The 17,190-nt window shown below is 55.7% G+C and overlaps 1 protein-coding gene across 1 annotated transcript in view; it reads right to left on the bottom strand.

Moving 5' to 3' along the window:
• The window catches only part of SRRM3 (serine/arginine repetitive matrix 3), a 53,946-nt gene extending 38,650 nt beyond the window's left edge, over nucleotides 1–15,296 (bottom strand). Inside the window, exon 1 of the mRNA XM_040266702.1 lies at nucleotides 15,222–15,296. The gene's annotated coding sequence lies outside the window, so the exon portion shown is untranslated. The remainder of the gene's footprint in view (nucleotides 1–15,221) is intronic.
• Between the last annotated feature and the right edge of the window lie 1,894 nt (nucleotides 15,297–17,190).

Below are 17,190 nucleotides of genomic sequence, written 5' to 3'. Positions count from 1 at the left end.
AGACCTGCGGGTGTTTAAGGTTGCTGATTGTCGGGGGAGAAGAGGGCAGAGGCCAGAGCCCAGGGCAAGGATGACCTGGGCCACCATCTCCCCCTCGCCGCCCCCCACTGGCCTCAGCAAACATCTCCCATCTCACGTGCACTGACTCAGTCCCCAGCCCACATGGCACCAACCCAGGGACCCCTTTTGCTCCCAAAGCTTAGAAACTTCTCTCCCTCAGCGGGCAGCATCACTCTCCAGGGGGCTCCTTCTCCCCGCTCCCCTGCTGGCCAGAGGCCCAGCTCCCCAGTCATGATGGGAGGATGCAGGGCTTTTGCACCCTCAAAGGTACAGGTTCCTACAGCTTCCTGTAAACTCTCGACCTGTGCACACAGTTCAACCACCTTTTGCCACTGAGGTCCTTCTGCTGTCTCCCACTGGCTCAGGAACAAGCAGCATTCAGTTTGGGATCAGAAGATTCGAGCTCGAGTTCTGCTTCTACCAGTTCTCCCTGGGTGATCAGGGAATGTTACCAAACGTCCCCGAGCCTGAGCTTTCTCATCCATAAAGTGGAGACAATAGTCCCTACCTCGGGACTTCCCTAGCAGTCCAGTGTTTAAGACTCTGCTCTTCCAACGCAGGGAACATGGGTTTGATCCCTGGTCAGGGAGCTAAGATTCCACATGCTCTGTGCAGCAGCAAAAAAACGAAAAAAAAAATTCCCTCCCTCACAGGGTGGTGGGATCATTCATTCTTTCAGTGACAAGCTTGTTCTGAAGACAGATCCTGATTACCCCCGTCCCCACCCTGTCCCATGCCAAGGGAGCAAAAAAGAGACCAGGGTGGGTCTGTATTTGCCTGTGATGGTCAAGGAAGGTTTCACAAGAGCAAAGGTGTTTGAAGTGGTCCTGTGAAGGATGAGTCTAAGGAAGGGGGTGGTCCAACAGGGGCAGGGGTGTGTGTGACACAGGCTGAAGGCTCAGGGATAGTGGGGTCCGGGGACCTGGAATTAAGAGGGTCAGGATGGAGTGGGGTGTGTGATGGCGACCAGTCTTCCCATGAAGGTGGAGACTGCAAACCCAGGGTTAGCCCTTCCAGAGAAAAAGCCCAGTGTGGAGCAAGGTAAGGGAGTGGGAGGGACGTGCTTCCTGAGTTTCCTGGAGGAAAAAAACCAAATCCTTTGTAATTGTCACAAACATGGTGGAACTGATAAACACACAAGGAAACCAGGCACTTAGCTTGTGAAACCAAGTCTGGGTCTTTGTAGAAATGAGTGTGAAACAACAATGGTTTTTATCAAGATATTTGATGAATCTGGCAAAGAAAATCCATCTCCAGTGTGTCCAAGGAATCTGGGTGCACCCCTTCCCCACCCCAGTCCCTGCCCTGAAGCCAGGCTGCACCCCTGATGCTGGTGAGTGTCCCCAGAGTGTCTGGTGGAGGGGGTTCTCCAGCCAACCCCTCCCTTCCCCGTGGGGACCCTTCTCCAGACCTCCAGGAGGTCCACGGCCAGAACAAGCTTCCCTGTGCTCCCTCCCTGCCCCAGGCGGTGGGGCTTGGGGAGTTATGGGAGATGGCCTCTCAGCCCTAAGGGCAGGTCACTTACTCATGTCACAGCTACTCTGAGAATCTGAGGCTCACCAGAGGGGATGCAGGGGAAGAGGCATGGTGAAGAAGCAAGATAACTGCTGGGACGGGGGACAGGCGGCAGAGACGTCAACTGAGCTAGAGCGTGTTTGCGGAGCAGCATAGCTGGGAGGTCTTTCCTGGAGGAGGAATCATGAAACATAAGTAGGAGCTAGTGGACACAGAAGGGGAGGAAGGATGTCTTGGGCAGAGTGTGGGGCATGTGGGAAGAAGGCTTGGAGAGAAAAAGGGAAGAGCCCTGGGCTTGTGCACAGTGGGCCAGGAGGGGCCGGAGGAGCTAGGGATACCCTGTAGGCCGTGGGGAACTCATGAAGGCTGCTGGGCTGGGAAAGTCACGGTCAGCTCTGCATTTCAGAAAGATCTCTCTGGCTGCCTGGAGCCTTCGATGTTGGTGGCTTCTGCCCTGGAGAAAGGTCTGACTCTCAGGGACAGCTCGGTCCACATTAACCAAGATGGACCAGCAAGTGACAGAAGAGCCGGCCTGGGTTCAAATCACTTACTATGGGCCCTAAGGCGACTTGACCTCATTTTGCTCAGTTTCCTCATTTGTAAAATGGGGTTAATCTAAGCACCCCCTGCCATTAGAGGTGAGGGAATGAACACATGCCCAGTGTGGCAGTGCCCAGGACCGTAGGAAGTTCCGTGTATAAGCATTTAGTGTCTGTACTACCCATCAGTTCAGTCCAGTCCAGTCACTCAGTTATGTCCGACTCTGCGACCCCACGGACTGCAGCATGCCAGGCTTCCCCGTCCATCACCAATTCCCAGAGCTTGCTCAAACTCGTGCCCATTGAGTTGGTAATGTACTACCCATAAACAACACCAGCTCGTCTAAGCCACTACAGGCATGAGTTAATCAGGAAGACGTACAGTAGAAATCAGAGGTTGATGTGTTTGATAATGCATCAGATCAGTGTCCGCTTGTGAAGACTAGTAGACTGCCCCCGACACAGACCAGTGGGGACCAGTGTTCACAGGGAAGAAGATGCTGCGGGGCGAGGCCGGGGAGGAAGGCGCTCGGTAGGCTGGAAGCGAGAGGGTTAGCCGAGCGAGCTTCCTCCCAGCCTCCTTGGAGTCTCTCCTGGGAGACGCTGGCACCGCTGTTTGTTACCCAACCCTGGAGAAGACGCTGCGGGGGGGAGGGAGAGAGCTGAAAGCCTTCTCAATTATTCAACAGTCGGAGCTTCTTGCTGCTCCTGTTGGAGCCAGGGGAAGGCCAGCTAGAGCCCCTGGGCTGGGTCTGGCTGGCTTAGGGGGAGGGCTGGTTGTCGGAGGGACAGCAGCCCTCATGGTCCCCCTCCTGCCCGCCCTGCTCCAGTGCTGTCTGCGGGGTGGTGCGGAGGGGGCAGCCGCGCCTGGCAGGCAGGCTTGGAGCTGTCTCCTGCCCTGCAGACTCAGACTGTGCTGTGGAATGGAGGCAGCGGGTTGGCGGAGTTCCCAGAGCCAAGGTGGGGTGTCTGAGGGAAGCCAGGAAGGAAGGGCATGTCCACTGTCTGCAGGAGAGGGCCAGGCAGCTTAGCTGGCACCTGCGTCCCGGGCAACCTGTCCAGCCCCCTTGTATCTCAGATACTCGGGGCTCTGAGACACCCAAGAACATGCTACCCAACAGCTCCCTGTGCCTGGAGTGCTCTTCCCCTTCTGGTTCATCCTACAGGACTCTTCTCAGGCATCACCTCCTCTGTGAAGCCCTCCCAGACTTCCACCGGGGGATGCACCTCTGTGTTGCTCCCAGAGCCTCACCCTGTGGTCCCCACCCTCAGTGCTTACCTTGCTCTGTTGTGACTATGTGCCCCTGACCTGGTGAGGGCTGTCTAAGGGCAGGGACTGGGTTGTGTCCATCTTTGCACCCCTATTGCCCAGCACAGAGCTTGGCACAAAGCAACCATCTATGAGCATTTGTTGAAACCCAACCTGTGTTTGTACTGATGGGGAGCTCGCTACTTGTGTTTTTTTTTTGTATGTTTGTTTGTTTATTACCACCTCCATCTCTGGGGACCTCGGTGGCAAAGTTTCCTGGTTACCACTCTCATTATGCCCAGACTTTACATGTGTTGATATTTGCAAAGACCACATGGTCACATACTTGGTAAGCCCTGGAGTCCAGCTCTGTCATTCAATGGATAGGAAGGCCCTGCCTGGCACTAGTCTCCTGCCCACCAGCCCTGGGCCCTGTCTTTGTTCCTGTTGGCTCTGATTTGAGTTCCTAGAGCAGAGGGCCTGGATGGCAGGTCCCCAGGGACAGAGAGGCCTCAGCTATCTGCTCCCTACAGAGCAACCCACAGTAAAAGCAAGACAGCCTAAATGAGACCAGTGCAGATCACTGCAAACCAGGACAGGCCAGAGAAGAACCAGGAGCTCAGATTAGATGCTTGCTCCTTGGAAGAAAAGCTATGAGCAACCTAGACAGCATGTTAAAAAGCAAAGACATTACTTTGCTGACAAAGATCTGTGTAGTCAAAGCTATGGTTTTTTCACTAGTCATGCATGGATGTGAGAGTTGGACCATAAAGAAGGCTGAGCAGCAAAGAATTGATGCTTTTGAACTGTGGTGTTGGAGAAGGCTCTTGAGCGACCCTTGGACTACAAGGAGATCAAACCAGTCCATCTTAAAGGAAATCAGTCCTGAATATTCATTGAAAGGACTGATGCTGAAACTGAAACTCCAATACTTTGGCCACCTAAGGCAAAGAACTGACTCATTTGAAAAGACCCTGATGCTGGGCAAGACTGAAGGCAGGAGGAGAAGGGGATGACAGCATATGAGATGGTTGGAGGGCATCACTGACTCAGTGGACATGAATTTGAGCAAACTCTGGGAGATAGTGAAGGACAGGGAAGCCTGGCGTGCTGCAGTCCATGGGGTTGCACAGAGTGGGACGCGACTAAGCGACTGAACGACAACAACGTAGGGAACCCACAGACCAAGGCAGACCAGTGGAGCAGAGAGAACTCACAATACTGGCCACTGAAAACAATACAGACCAGGTCAATACAGACCGGAAGCAGCCTGTGCAGACCAGAACTGGAAGCAGACAAGCAAGCTGTGTTTTAGTCTCCCCTCCCCTGTGTTTCAGTGGAACAAAGGAATCCCTGCCCCCACCCAGCCCACTCTATTTCCTTTCACGGCCCTCAGTGGCCTTCAGAGAACTGTAGACTTCCAGACAGGGAAGAGAAAGCCACAGATTCCCTGTGGCTGCCTGAGCTCGAACGGAGATTTGTGGTGGCAGGGAGGAGACTGAGAGGAGAACCTCATCGTGGCTGAGCTGTCCCTGATGGCCCGGGCTGCCAGGGAAGTGGTGACCTCTGTGTCCTGGGGCGGGCTCAAGCCAGATGGCCTTGGGGTAGCGTCCTGGAGAGAGCCACCTAAGGTGTCAGGACACCATGCTCTCTGAGGACTCTCCCAAGCTGGCCTCTAGGGCTGCAAGCGAGAGTAGCTCAGTCATGTCTGACTCTTTGAAACCCTGTGGACTGCACAGTCCATGGAATTCTCCAGGCCAGAATACTGGAGTGGGTAGCTGTTCCCTTTTCCAGGGGATCTTCCCAACCCAGGGAACGAAGCCAGGTCTCCCGCGCTGCAGGCGGCTTACCAGCTGAGCCACCAGGGGAGGTCTGGAGTAAAACCAGAGGTGCCCCGAGTTGTCATCAGCTTCATTATTTCCTCTACCTGCTTCTCTCCACAAAAGTCAGACCTGCCCTGGTTCACACCTGAGGGCTGGGTTAAGGAAAGGGAAGATGGGCTAGAAGCTGTATGACCAGATCTCTTTCCCTTTTCAGGCTTCAGTTTCTCCATCTGGACTAAGCACTTGGGCCTGGATACTAGTGGGGCCAGGGCAGGGCTGGGCTCTGAATTCTTGGCAGCCCAACACTTCGAAGAGTCCAAGCTGGGTGACGATGTACCCCATACCCCTGTTGGAGCTATCAGCAGGAAGGGTGTGTGCTGGACAGACAGACAAGCCCCTTCCGCCCACTGGGGAGGGTGCAGCAGGGAGACAGGGCAGCTGCCTCTGCTGCCCACACAATCTCATTATGGAAAATTCCCTCTATTGACTCAGCTTTAATCAGGCAGGCTGCCCTGGGCATCCCCCCCAGGTTTCTGCTGGGCCGGGTGAGATCAAAGAGAGAGTCAGGCTGGGGGCTGGAGCCTCGTCTGCCATTCCCATCGATCCAGATGCGCCTCTCGTTGCTAGGCAACCGCCTCCAGTCTCATCTGGTCCTTCCTTCCCCAGGGGCTGCAGGATCGGGCAGTAAAGGGGGAGAGAGACCCCACATTCATTCTCTAAATCTTCCCTTACCAAGCTTGAGATCTCTGTCATCAAGCCGGGAGATTTCCTCACGCCCTGAAGGACCCCTTATCCTGGGAGCTTGACTCTCCCACCAAAATGGACCTCCTTTCTCCCCTCACATTTGTATTCATCTCCAGAATACTTGAAACCCACACCTCCTATGCCCCCCTGTAAGCACATCAGGAAGCTAAGCCACGGATTCACCAGAGAGGGGAAGGGACCCTCTGGAGCAGGGGGGGAGGTCAGTGAAAAAGTCCAGATGCAGCTGCAGGCTACCATCTTCCAGCCCAGCATCGGACTAGATGTGGGAGCCATTTAATCTTGAAAGAATGGCTCTGAAGACAAATTCACACTTTCAGTTTTGAGTGGGTTGCCTTTTTTTTTTTCTTTTTCCAAAACGTAGGATGCATTTCATAGTAGTTTTTTCTTTTTTGTTTCAAGTGCTATAATTTAAAACTGTAAGTTGTGTTTTAAAACAGGTATAAAAATGTACTGTGAGTTTTGGGGGCTGTCATTGACTAAATAATGCAAATTGGATCATTTTATCACTGTTTAATATTTTGCATCATTGATATACCCTATACTGCTTCATCTTTCCCTTTTTAAAAAAACAAATATGTGCACGTCATCCTCACAGTTGTTAGGTGGTGACCTACTTTTATCATGGCTTATTTAGGATTTTAAGGTCTCTCCCCACTCAGGTCTTTGCAGCCCTTGGGGATAGAAAGTACTCACTCTTGCCTCTGGTACTTGATCGGACTTTTTGTTTTGTTTAAATGCAACTATGGGAAAGGAAGGGGTGATGCAGTTCCCAAAGCATGAAAACCCAGGACTCAGGTGTCCGAGGACCGCCCCTGTGAGCCACCGGGAGAGGCACCACCTGGGCACTCCGTCCTGCCTCTGCCTGCCGCCAGCTCCCCCAGCTCCGAAGGGCACCGACAACTCCGTCCCACGCCCCTGCCCAGACCCAGTCATATGCTTTAATTCTGAGAGGCACCACTTTCCAGGGCCCTTGACAAATGGTAGCCAATTAATGTCAATTAATCTGATTAGCCTAAATAGTTAATTAAGCAGTTAATTAACAACATCATTGACAATAACCTATGGCTCTTGAGGGATGGTGGGTGGGAGGCAGGGATGGCGGGGGGGGTGGGGGGCCCTCCTTGCTCTGGGAAAGGACAAGCCCTGTAAGTTCACAGGGATAATGGGGGTCACTCTGGCAGCTACGGCCTCTCTGAGTCCCCGCCTGGCTCTGCCTTGGGCCCCAGAATCTTCATCAGGGGGTTTGACCCTACCCTGGCCACAACCCCTTCCCCAGCCCCTGGCCAGATCTGAGAGAGTCTGATTCTACTAGAGGCTGAATGTCAGCACAGCAGAGGAGGCAGAAAGGCATCCTGTCTGAGAAATGGTTCCACCCCAAAGTCCAAGCATGGAGTTCCCCCTCTGCTGCCACGCCCGGCCCCATCCCAGTCCGTACACCTCAGAGTTTACAGCCCCCACCAGGGCCCTGGACTCACCCAAGCTGTGGAACAGTCTTGGAGGGGAATTGCCCATTCTACAGATGAGAAAACTGAGCACCTCCCACGTGCCAGGCCCTGTGCTTGCTCTGCACAGGATCGCTGCCCTCAAAGGTCTCCTCATCTGGGACGTCACAGAACAGCAAAGCCTCTTTGCAGCCTCTTTGCTGGGTGACACTGGTGACGTTAACAACCTCTCTGTGGTTCAATAGCCTCCGCTGTGACCTGACTCTGTTGTAAGACGTTGCGAGGACTAAATGAGTTAGGACGTGTGAAACCCTTGCGATGGTGCCTGGCACATGGGAGATGCCAAATGGGTGCCCCTGATGGTTACCGAGGGAGGCAGCCAGGAGGACAGAATATAAAAGGCGGGGCGAGAAAGAGGTGGTACCTGGGGGCTTGGAACAAGGCATGGCACAAAAGACACGGGAGCAGAGACTGAAGGTCAAGGAGGTAAAGGAAGCAGGAAGAAGAGCATGCAGGCAAGGGGAAGAGCATCTGTAAAGCAAAGAGGCCCCGATTCGCGCTGCTAGCATGGGTAGTCCCTGCGGAGCCCCTTCACTGACCACCTGGCACTATCTCAACATGGTTAATCGGCTCTACTCCAGTGTAAAATGAAACGTTAAAAAAATATTCAAGCCCCCCCAGGTCCTACAATCAGGCTGTACATGGGCGGGTCCCAGGAACCTGCTGTTCATGGACTGTTCTGGAAATACCGAGGCTGGTACTCTGCACCTGGAGACCATGGCTGCCACGGTTCTGGGTGTCCCAGCTGCAGCAGGGGAGGTCCCAGGCCCCGTGACCTGTGTCCTGAAAGCTTACCGCTGGCCCCCTGTCCACTCCATCTGTCCAGTCCTGCCTGCCTTTCAGAGATGACCTTCCTGAAACTGCTCTGGCCACGTGCTTACCTGTGGGAAACCTCCCTTGGTTTCTCTGCCGCCTGCAGGAGAAAGGCCAGACTCTGCAGCCTGGCATTAAGGCCTCTCACGAGGCCTCCTTCTCCAGCCTCGCCCCACGTTCCTTAGCCTCTCCAGCCACCCTCTTCCCCAAGTGCCCGAGACCCTTCCCTCCTCCAGGACTGTTGTTCAGCCTGTTCCTTCTGCCAGAAATGCCCTTCCCCCCTTTTTTTTTCCCACTGGCAGATTTGTCCTTCTCTTCTGGGGACCATCTGTGAAGCTGGCTCCAACGTCAACCAGGTGGGCCACCCTGCCCCCAGCGCCAGTGCGCCCGCTGGAGTGAACTCTCTGGATGGTCCCAGGTAACCCGTATTCCATCCCCAAATAGTCACGGGCTCTCGGGCCTGACTCCCCATTAGACTGAGGGATGTTTCTCCCTTTCTCCAGTGCTGAGCATGGGGCTTGGAGATGACAATGATAACTGAGTGTTTTAGTTCAGAGGAGCTGCTGAGCTCTGCTGAGCTCATGTTTGATGAATGAATGAATGACCGTCCCTACTTTCTGATGTATGAGGAGCAGAGGACACAGGAAGAGAGAATTTGGGAGGCAGGAAAGAGAGATGTTCTGGGGTCAATAAGGGATGGGTCATAAGGACAAGGAAGCATGAGAGAGACTCTGCCAGGCAGGGAGGGGGTACAGGGCTGCCCGGAGGCGAGACCTACTGCAAGTCCCAGCTCCCACTCCATCCCGCTCTGGCCACCCGCTGGGAGGAGAGGTGGCTGGGCCCCCGTGCCCGGCCTGAAGCCCACCTCCCCAGCCTGCTTCTTCGGTGCTGACAGCTGCATCAGCCACTTCCCCCCGCCCCCACCCCGACTCCGACCATGCCCAGACCCCTGCCCCCGGTGAGCCTGGCCTAGATCCACCCTTGTCAAACCTCCCGGGGGTACATCCCCCACACCCGCCCCACTGCAGCTGTGCCCCCCACCCCGGCCCCCTGCCCTTGGCCTCCTTCTCCCCATCGTCTTCCTGCCCAAGGCAGCCAGATCGGGCTTCCTTAAGTGCAGGTGTGATCATTTCGTGACACTGCTCCAAAGCCTTCCCTCACTCCCATCCCTTTCCAAACCAACTCCCAGCACTAACAGCGGTTTTCAAGGTCCTTCAAGACCTGACCTGGCTGGCCACACCCCTGGGGTTGCCCTCTAGCTTCACGCATGCCATGGCTAAGTCAGATCATCGACTGTCCTTTTAGATCCCTGGGGCTTCTCATCCCCGGCTGTGGCCCCCACTGTTATCAGGAGTTCCTTACCTTTACTTTCTCTGGCACCTTTTCTGTCTCTCTCCCAAGCCCGACTTCAAGGTCTCTCTCCCTAGCACCTCCTCTGGCTGTCCACATCTCTGTGGACATCTTAGTCCCTAGCAGAACCTCAATGGCCATCCCTCAGTTCCCTCATGCCTCCCCTTCCTACTAGCGTGGGAGCTCCTCAAGGTGAGGGCGGGTGTCTGCCTCACGGCTATGTCCCCGCTGTTCATACGATGCCGGGAAAATAGGAGGCACTCGGTGGCTGCTAACGGTGTGGTCTCACTCCAGTGACCGCCACCTCTGGGCAGTGCACTGGGTCTTGTCCCTCCTTGGGTGCCTTGGGACTCCCCCCCGAACTGCTTGTCAGCATGCACCTGGTGTTATTATGCCCAGTTCACGGGGAAGGGAAACAGACCTGATCGTGGAGGTGAGGGTCTAGATGTGATCAGAGCCCAGGAGATTGGCAGTCGCCTGATTCCCAGTTCTGAGCTCCTTCTTTTAAGGTCTGAGTGGGGCCAGGTTCTCACCCTGTCCAGGGGATGTAGGGCTGTCTCCTGCTCCGCCTCCCCCAGCAGCCTTGGCCCTCCCCTGCCGTGGTCCCTGGCAGAGGGAAACAGGCCCTCTGTCCCCGCCCCAGTCCCCAGCTGACCCTGGCACAGGCCCCAGAGTCATCCTCCCCAAGGGAAACCCATGACCAGCAGACCCCCAAGGTGTGCCCCACCCAAGAGTGTCGGAGAAGAACAAACCCCCCGCCCCCCCCCCTGCAGCTCTCCCTGGCTCCCTGGGAAGCTCTCCACCAGTGCCCAGCGTTCATCTGGCCTCGAAAAGTAGGCTTTTTGCAGAATCTTTAAAGATATCAGAAAATTCTCACTATAGAGTGAAAAATAGCACACCCACTTCGCTCAACAGGGTGTTCCCAGTTATTTAACGCTGTGTATCTATGATCACATGGACAAAGTCCTGGTAGGAGGGACCCATTTGTTCACGGTGGGACCACATGTGCCCTTTCTCTCCTTGGTTTTTCTATCTCCCGAGTCTAACCCGATGAGGATACACCATTCTTAACATCAGAAGAATTCAGCGAAACTTACTTATCTCTATCCTAGGGAGTTTTGGGGGATGGGGGTGGGGATGGGGCTCAGTCCTAGGAGAGATCTCAGAGCCAAAGGCCATTCTGCATGCTAGAAACAGGCAGGCTAAGGGCACCCCCCTCCCACCCCACCCCACCCCAGCTCAGTAAGCTGCTTGGGCCTCAGGGTCTGGTTCCTTGGGCTTAGGTCCCCCTCCAGTCCTCCCAGGCCCCGGCAGGATGCTCCAGCTGGCACAGCAGCCTCTGCAGTGGGCAGGAGGCCAGGGCGGGGGCGGCAGGATGCTGAGGCCAGGCTGACTGCCGGGGAAGCAGCGACGCAGACGGATGGGCGGGCGGCTTTTGGCTATAAGCGAGGAGCCCCTGGGGGTTGGGAGCTGCTCTGGAGCCCTGGCACATGTGGCCACCAAGGTCTCTCTCCCGGGTGCAAGGGGCAGCCAGGGCCTGCCTGGCTCGCTTGCCCAGGCCACCTGAGAATCCTGTCCTGGATGACACAGAGTCAAGAGAGCTGACGCCCTCCTGTTCTCATGACCCAGAAGAAGGTGAAGGGAGGGGAACCCAGGGGTGTCAGTGGGCACGAGGCCCCAGTGAAGACCTCAGCTGGGCCAGGCTGGGGTCTGTAACTGTCAGTAACGGTCCCTCCCCATCACGGGCTCTTCCTGCGCTCTCACTCCGCCCCCTCCCTTCTCCAACCCCCTCCTCCTCTCTGATCTCACTCCCCTGTACTGAGCCCCCGTCCCCTCTTCTAACTCCTCTCCACTCATGGTTGCCCTCCTTTCTCTAAGTACCACCACCCTGTGCCTCCTCCCCCTTCCTGAGCCTCCATGACCCATGGAGTTACCTGCCTTCAGCTGGAGCCCTCTTCCTTTCTCTCCTCAATCCCTTTCCCCTCTCCCTGAGCCCAGTTGTTGGAATTGAGAAGGAACTCCCCCATGTCTTGCCCGGCTGCTCCTCCCCCAACACAGCGTGAACCAGAACCAGTGGCCCTACCGACCCGCTCCCCTGGCAGGGCTCTGCCTCCTTTCTTTAGGGCGACAGCTGCAGTCGCTTCCTCTCCCCAAGACTCTAAAAATAAGCCTCCCCCACTGTACCCCGGCTGCTCCCCTGGATGTAGGACCCATGTATATGTGTCCTGTTGGGGGAGGTTCCTGGGATTTCCTGAACAACTCAGCAAGGAGTGTGGAGAGCATCTTCAGTGTCCCTGGAGGTCACCTCAAATCTTGGGCCAGGAAGGCTCCATCCTGGCTCAGCCACAGAACCACAATCTCCCAGTGAACCACTGGGCCTCTTCCAGCCACATTTTCCTCTTTTGGGTTAAGACCCCAGGTTTGTAATTTGGAGGGATGTGGGTGCGTGGGCTAAGTTGCTTCAGTCACATCCAACTCTTTGTGACCCTATGGACCATAGCCTGCCAGGCTCCTCTGTCCATGCGATTCTCCAGGCAAGAACACTGGAGTGGGGTGTCATGCCCTCCTCCAGGGGATCTTCCCGACCCAGGGATCAAACCCACTTCTCTTACATCTCTTGCACTGGCAGGCAGGTTCTTTACCATTAGTGCTACCTGGGAAGATCCTAGGAGGGGAATGGGTGAATTTTAAATCTCAGTTCCAATGAATAAACCTAAGCTTCATACACTGGGGGTGGATTCTACCTCTGCTGATGGAACCACAGGGTTCCTGACACACAGATTTATGGAGCAGAGAGATCTTAAAATCTTAGTGCCGGCAGGGCCTTCAGCAGGGGGCTGGGGTGGGGTGTCATCTGGTCAAACCCTTTTATTTTATAGTTGAGGACACTGAGACCCAGAGACAGGAAGGGACCTGTTCAAGCTCACACAAGGAGCCAGGGTCAGAGATGGGCCCAGAAAGAAGATCCTTGAACTCCATCACATGCTCCCCTCCCCTGCCCCCCATCCACCCCCTGCCAAGCCCCAGTGCCCTGGCTAATCCTCACCGAGGAGAGCCTGGGGAATAGAGGACAGAGTGGTGTTGTGGGAGCCACCTGGGCCCCTGAGGCAGCAGCCTAGGATTGCACCAAGACCTTGCTCTGTGACCTTGGGAACATCATGTCACTTTCAGGTCTCGTTTTGCTCTTCTGTGAAAGGGAGACGGTGGCAGCTTGGCACCCAGTTATATGAAGATGAAATGAGATAACGTGTGAGAAGTGACAGGCCCATGGCAGGGGCTCAGAGTGTGTGTAGGAGTTAAGGAAGGCGGTGGGGGGTGCCTCTCTCCCATCACCTCAGAGGCACCCTGGCTGGCTGCTGGGACAGGAGGAACTACAATTCTGCCCCACTGGCAGCAAGAAGCAGGCAAAGGAAAAGCCAGTAGGAGAGGCCGAACCCAGCAATGCTGGCAGTTGCTCTGGACCATGGCCTCATCACAGTGGTGAGGGCTAACTGCCCAGAGAGGAACAGGCGGCCACCGGCTTGCCGAGGTCAGCAAGAGGCTGGCAGGCAGAGAAGGTGAGAGTGGGTGGGGCAGTGAGCAGATGCGCCTGCCAGACCCAGGCTCCCTCTCTGGCAGGTGTCAGGGTGGCAGGGGTGGGTTGTGGTGGGGGCACCCAGTTGGACAATTCAGAGCGTGTTCCACCTCCAAATATCCCAGTGACCTTGGGGGAGTCAGTTCCTCACTGCATCGCACCTCCTCACCCATATGCCTCAGGCTTCTCACCTGGAAAGCTGACATCATGAATCAAGAAACTGACATTTAACTGGGTCTTGATATCAAGGGGCCAGGACAGGATATCAGCTCCACTCCTGTCCCAGGGAAGACAGCTTGGGTGGCTTCATGACCTTGCGAAAGTCATTCAAGTCTCATTTCTCAGTTGTGAAATGGGGACATTGATGGCTTCCTTGTTAAGTTTTCATGAGGATGAGCTGAGTCAACAGTAGCCTAGTATGGTGCCTGGTATGAGACCGTCAGCCAGTGTCCACCCACTCTGGGAAAAGGAAGCTGTGCTTCAAACAATACTGAAAACTTTTCCCTCTTTGCGGAGCTTCTCCTTAAAAATTCTTACTTGCGTTTGATTTGCTGAAACTTGCCCAGCATTGCATAGCTTAAAACTAGTTTCCTATCCAATAAATAGTTGAATTATTTCTTTGGCCACCAAAGTAGATACTGTTAATGCTATACCTGTTTTACAGATTGGGAAACAGGCTCAGAAATGTTAAGTGGTTTACCTGAAGTCACACAGCTTAGATGTGAACCCATCTCTCTCACACTTCAAAGTCCATGACTTTCTACCCACTCAGCACTACCTTTTAAAATCCAAACCACTCTTTATTCGCTCTTCAAGAATTCCTCCTCCATCGCTCACAGGAGAGTGGGATGGGGCATAAAGTTAGAGAAACAAAAAGCTGATGCTGTGTGGGAGCAATTTCTGAGCCAGCTTGGTCCTATTTCTGGCTGGGGAAGGATCTGACACCTGCTGGCATCATGACCTTAAAGATGCTCCCTCTATAGAGAAATTCTCCAAACCCTGCTCAGGTCTCCATCGAAGCACCTGCCTTGTCTCTTGTCATGGAACAAAAAGTCAACCCAGGCCCCTTGAGGCCAGAAGTGGATGAGTGAGTGAGGTCTTGGGAGAGTGAGAAGTTATGGCTGGGATAAAGCACAGACACTGGAGTACCAGGTTAGACCTTGGCGCCCTTTTCTTGCTCCCTTTCAAACTCATCCCCACAATGGACCTTCCGCCAGGAGCAGGAACTGCAGAAGGCTTCACACTGTCCAGGCAGGAGCTCTGGCAGGGAGGGTGAGGAGGAGGCAAGAAAGAGGCTGCGTCTCTTCTCTCTCTCTCTCTTTTTAAACCAACAATTTGTTCTGGGGTTGGTTGGACTCACTGTGAGCCCCAGAAACCCTCCCTGGGCACCCAGAGAGACCACAGAAACCCCCCTCCCAAACTCCTGATGGTTATTATCTCTTCTGTGTCCTTCATTTTCTCCCCAGTGAGAGAGTAAATGCCATCCTGTGTGAGACCCAGTTCTTGTTGTCAGCTTCTGCCTCCCCAGGGGCATTTGGGCAGCTGGGAAAGGGGCCAGACTGTCCCTGATGCTGCCACCCTGTGCTGGACAGAAGCCCAGCATTCAGGTGGGGGCCTGCTCCCTTCATCCCTCCCAGTGACCAGCATCTCCACAGGGTCTCTTCACTGGTCTTTCCCTTCCCTGGGAGCAGGTCCTTCTTCTCAATTGCGAGAGGGCAATTAGACTGCAGTTGGGTGCCTCTCTAGCATCCTTATGGACCAGGCCGTGGTCATTTAAGCTCAGTGGAGTCCTGCCCGTGACCCGGCACGGTTCTCACTTTCTCCATCCCTCTCAGTGAAATGAAAAACGTTCCTCATCTCTGTTCCCCAGGTGCCTCGCACCCCCCGACCAAACACACAGACAGTCCCCCACCCGCTACCGTCCGCTCTGGCTTCCGTAGACTCTGGGCCCTGGCCCAGCTGGAGAGGCCCAAGATCCAACCCAGCCCCAACCCCTCTGGGAAATGCCCCCGCCCCAGCCGGGGCTCTCACCTCCCTGCTGACCGCTGCGCTCCACCGGGTGCTGGAGCCAGGCCCTCTGGTCCCGCTTGTCTGGGTGGCCTCCGGGCCGCCTCCTCGGCTCGGCTCGGCTCGGCAGGGTAGCTCCGCGGCCCCCGCGGCCCCGCGCCCTCCGTCTCCCCGCGGGCGCCGCCGCCGATTGCTGAAATGCTGGACAGCGCACCACCATGGAGGCGGCCTCCCAGCCCGCCGCTTGCCGGCCAGAGCGGCCCAGCACCTACAGCGCCCTCCACAGGCCTGGAGGCCGCCCGCCGCCGAGGCAAGAGAATGGGCGTCTCTCGTGGAGGAGAGGGGGTTGGGGGAAAGAATCTCCACTGCAGTGACCTATTCCACGACTTAGGGGTCGGGGGCGGGGCAAGAGATCCCGCTGGGATGCCCCCTTTCATCGTGCATCCTGGTGGCCTGACCGAGGCCAGGCGGGGTGGTGGGAGACATCCCAAAGGAGGGAGGTTTTTGAGAACGGAATCTCTGGACCTTCCCTAGTGCTGCGTTGGCTGTCTGGAGTCCTGAGTTCAAGCCCCGCTTTGGTTACTCTCTTCGTGACCTTGGAAGCCTGTTATCCTGCAGCTTCCGCCTGCGTTTCCTTGGCTGGACAGTGAGCCGGCTGAGTAGAGGGAACTCAGGGGTGGGGCGGGCTCTGCAAGAAGCATTGGAAGCACAGAGAACTTTCTGTCGTGGGAGAAGGCCAGGAAGGACAAAGTTTTTGCTTGGAGCCACGAGCAGTGACCCTGTGCTGTCTTAGGAGGCAGGGCTGAAGTCCCAGAGCAGGGTGGAGGCTGGGGAGGGATGGGGCGAGGCAAGGGAGGCACCTGGGGTGCAGATTGTAAGAAGGCCCTTTGCGGGACTTCTCTGCTGGTCGAGTGGTTAAGAATCCACTTGGCAGTGTGGGGGACCCGGGTTTGATCCCTGGTCAGGGAACTAAGATCCTACATGCCCTGGGGCAACAAAGCCCTGTGCTGCACCCAGAGGCCTGTGGGCCACAGTGGAAGACCATCATGCTGCAAGTAAAGCCTGATGCAGCCAAAATTTAATAAATATTAGAAAAGAAGAAGAACACCTTTGCACGACACTGAGAGTCATCCGAGTAATCTGTGAATCTGCTGTGAATCTGCCTGGGTTTGTGTGTGTGTGTCTGTTTCTATATTCCGCCTGTACCCTCCTCCCCTCCCCTCTCCTTTCCCCCAGGTTTCTTCACCTACTGTATGTCTTTGGAGTGTATGTTGGGGGTCTGTGTGTGAGTGGTTGGGGTCCGGGCGCTGCAGGCCCACTGAGTCTGCAGAACAAAGCTTGGGGGTGGGGGAGGGGGCGGGCTACAGCTGCTGCTGCCATTACTGCAGCCCCGTAGCCCCAGGGGCGAGTCCTCTGCTGGTCTCTCGCCTTCTGGCTGCATGAATATTTCATATGCTGGGGACTTGAGCTGGCCTAGTACTAGTGTGTTTGCTCCCCCTGCCTGGGAGGGGGCTGCCCCCTTTTGCCTGGCCGGGACTCCCAAGGCAGAGCAGGGAGTAGGCCGATCAAGGGCTAGGAGAGGGCCCCTTGCCTGGGGAGCCATGGCTGGGTGTGTGGAGGGGTGAGGGTAAAGGAAGCCATAGGAGGAACAGGGCGGGGCAGCACCGTCCCGGGGTGAAGCCTGTGCCTTAAATGAAGTCACGTTAGTATTTTGAAACGTCACTGCACTGATTCGGTTTCTGACCAGCCCCAGCCTCAACTCTGTTTGGGGCTAGTGCCTGGAAACACACAGCTCCAAGCTGGGCAACCCTCTTCCTGCCTTCCTCTCGTCTGCCTCTGCAGCCCCTGCTCCCTGGATTCACAGTGGGAACTACTTTAGTGAAGAAGGGCAGAGGGACCTGCAAGCAGGCCTCCCCAGCTACCTTGGGCCCTCTCTTCTACCAGACCTGGGATGAAGGAGCCCTGGAAACCTAGGCAGCCTCTTAGCCCCAGT

This window comes from Oryx dammah, unplaced genomic scaffold (assembly GCF_014754425.2).
Source record: "Oryx dammah isolate SB20612 unplaced genomic scaffold, SCBI_Odam_1.1 HiC_scaffold_2, whole genome shotgun sequence".
NCBI classification, from domain to species: domain Eukaryota; kingdom Metazoa; phylum Chordata; class Mammalia; order Artiodactyla; family Bovidae; genus Oryx; species Oryx dammah.
This window is presented reverse-complemented; position numbering and strand designations above follow the sequence as displayed.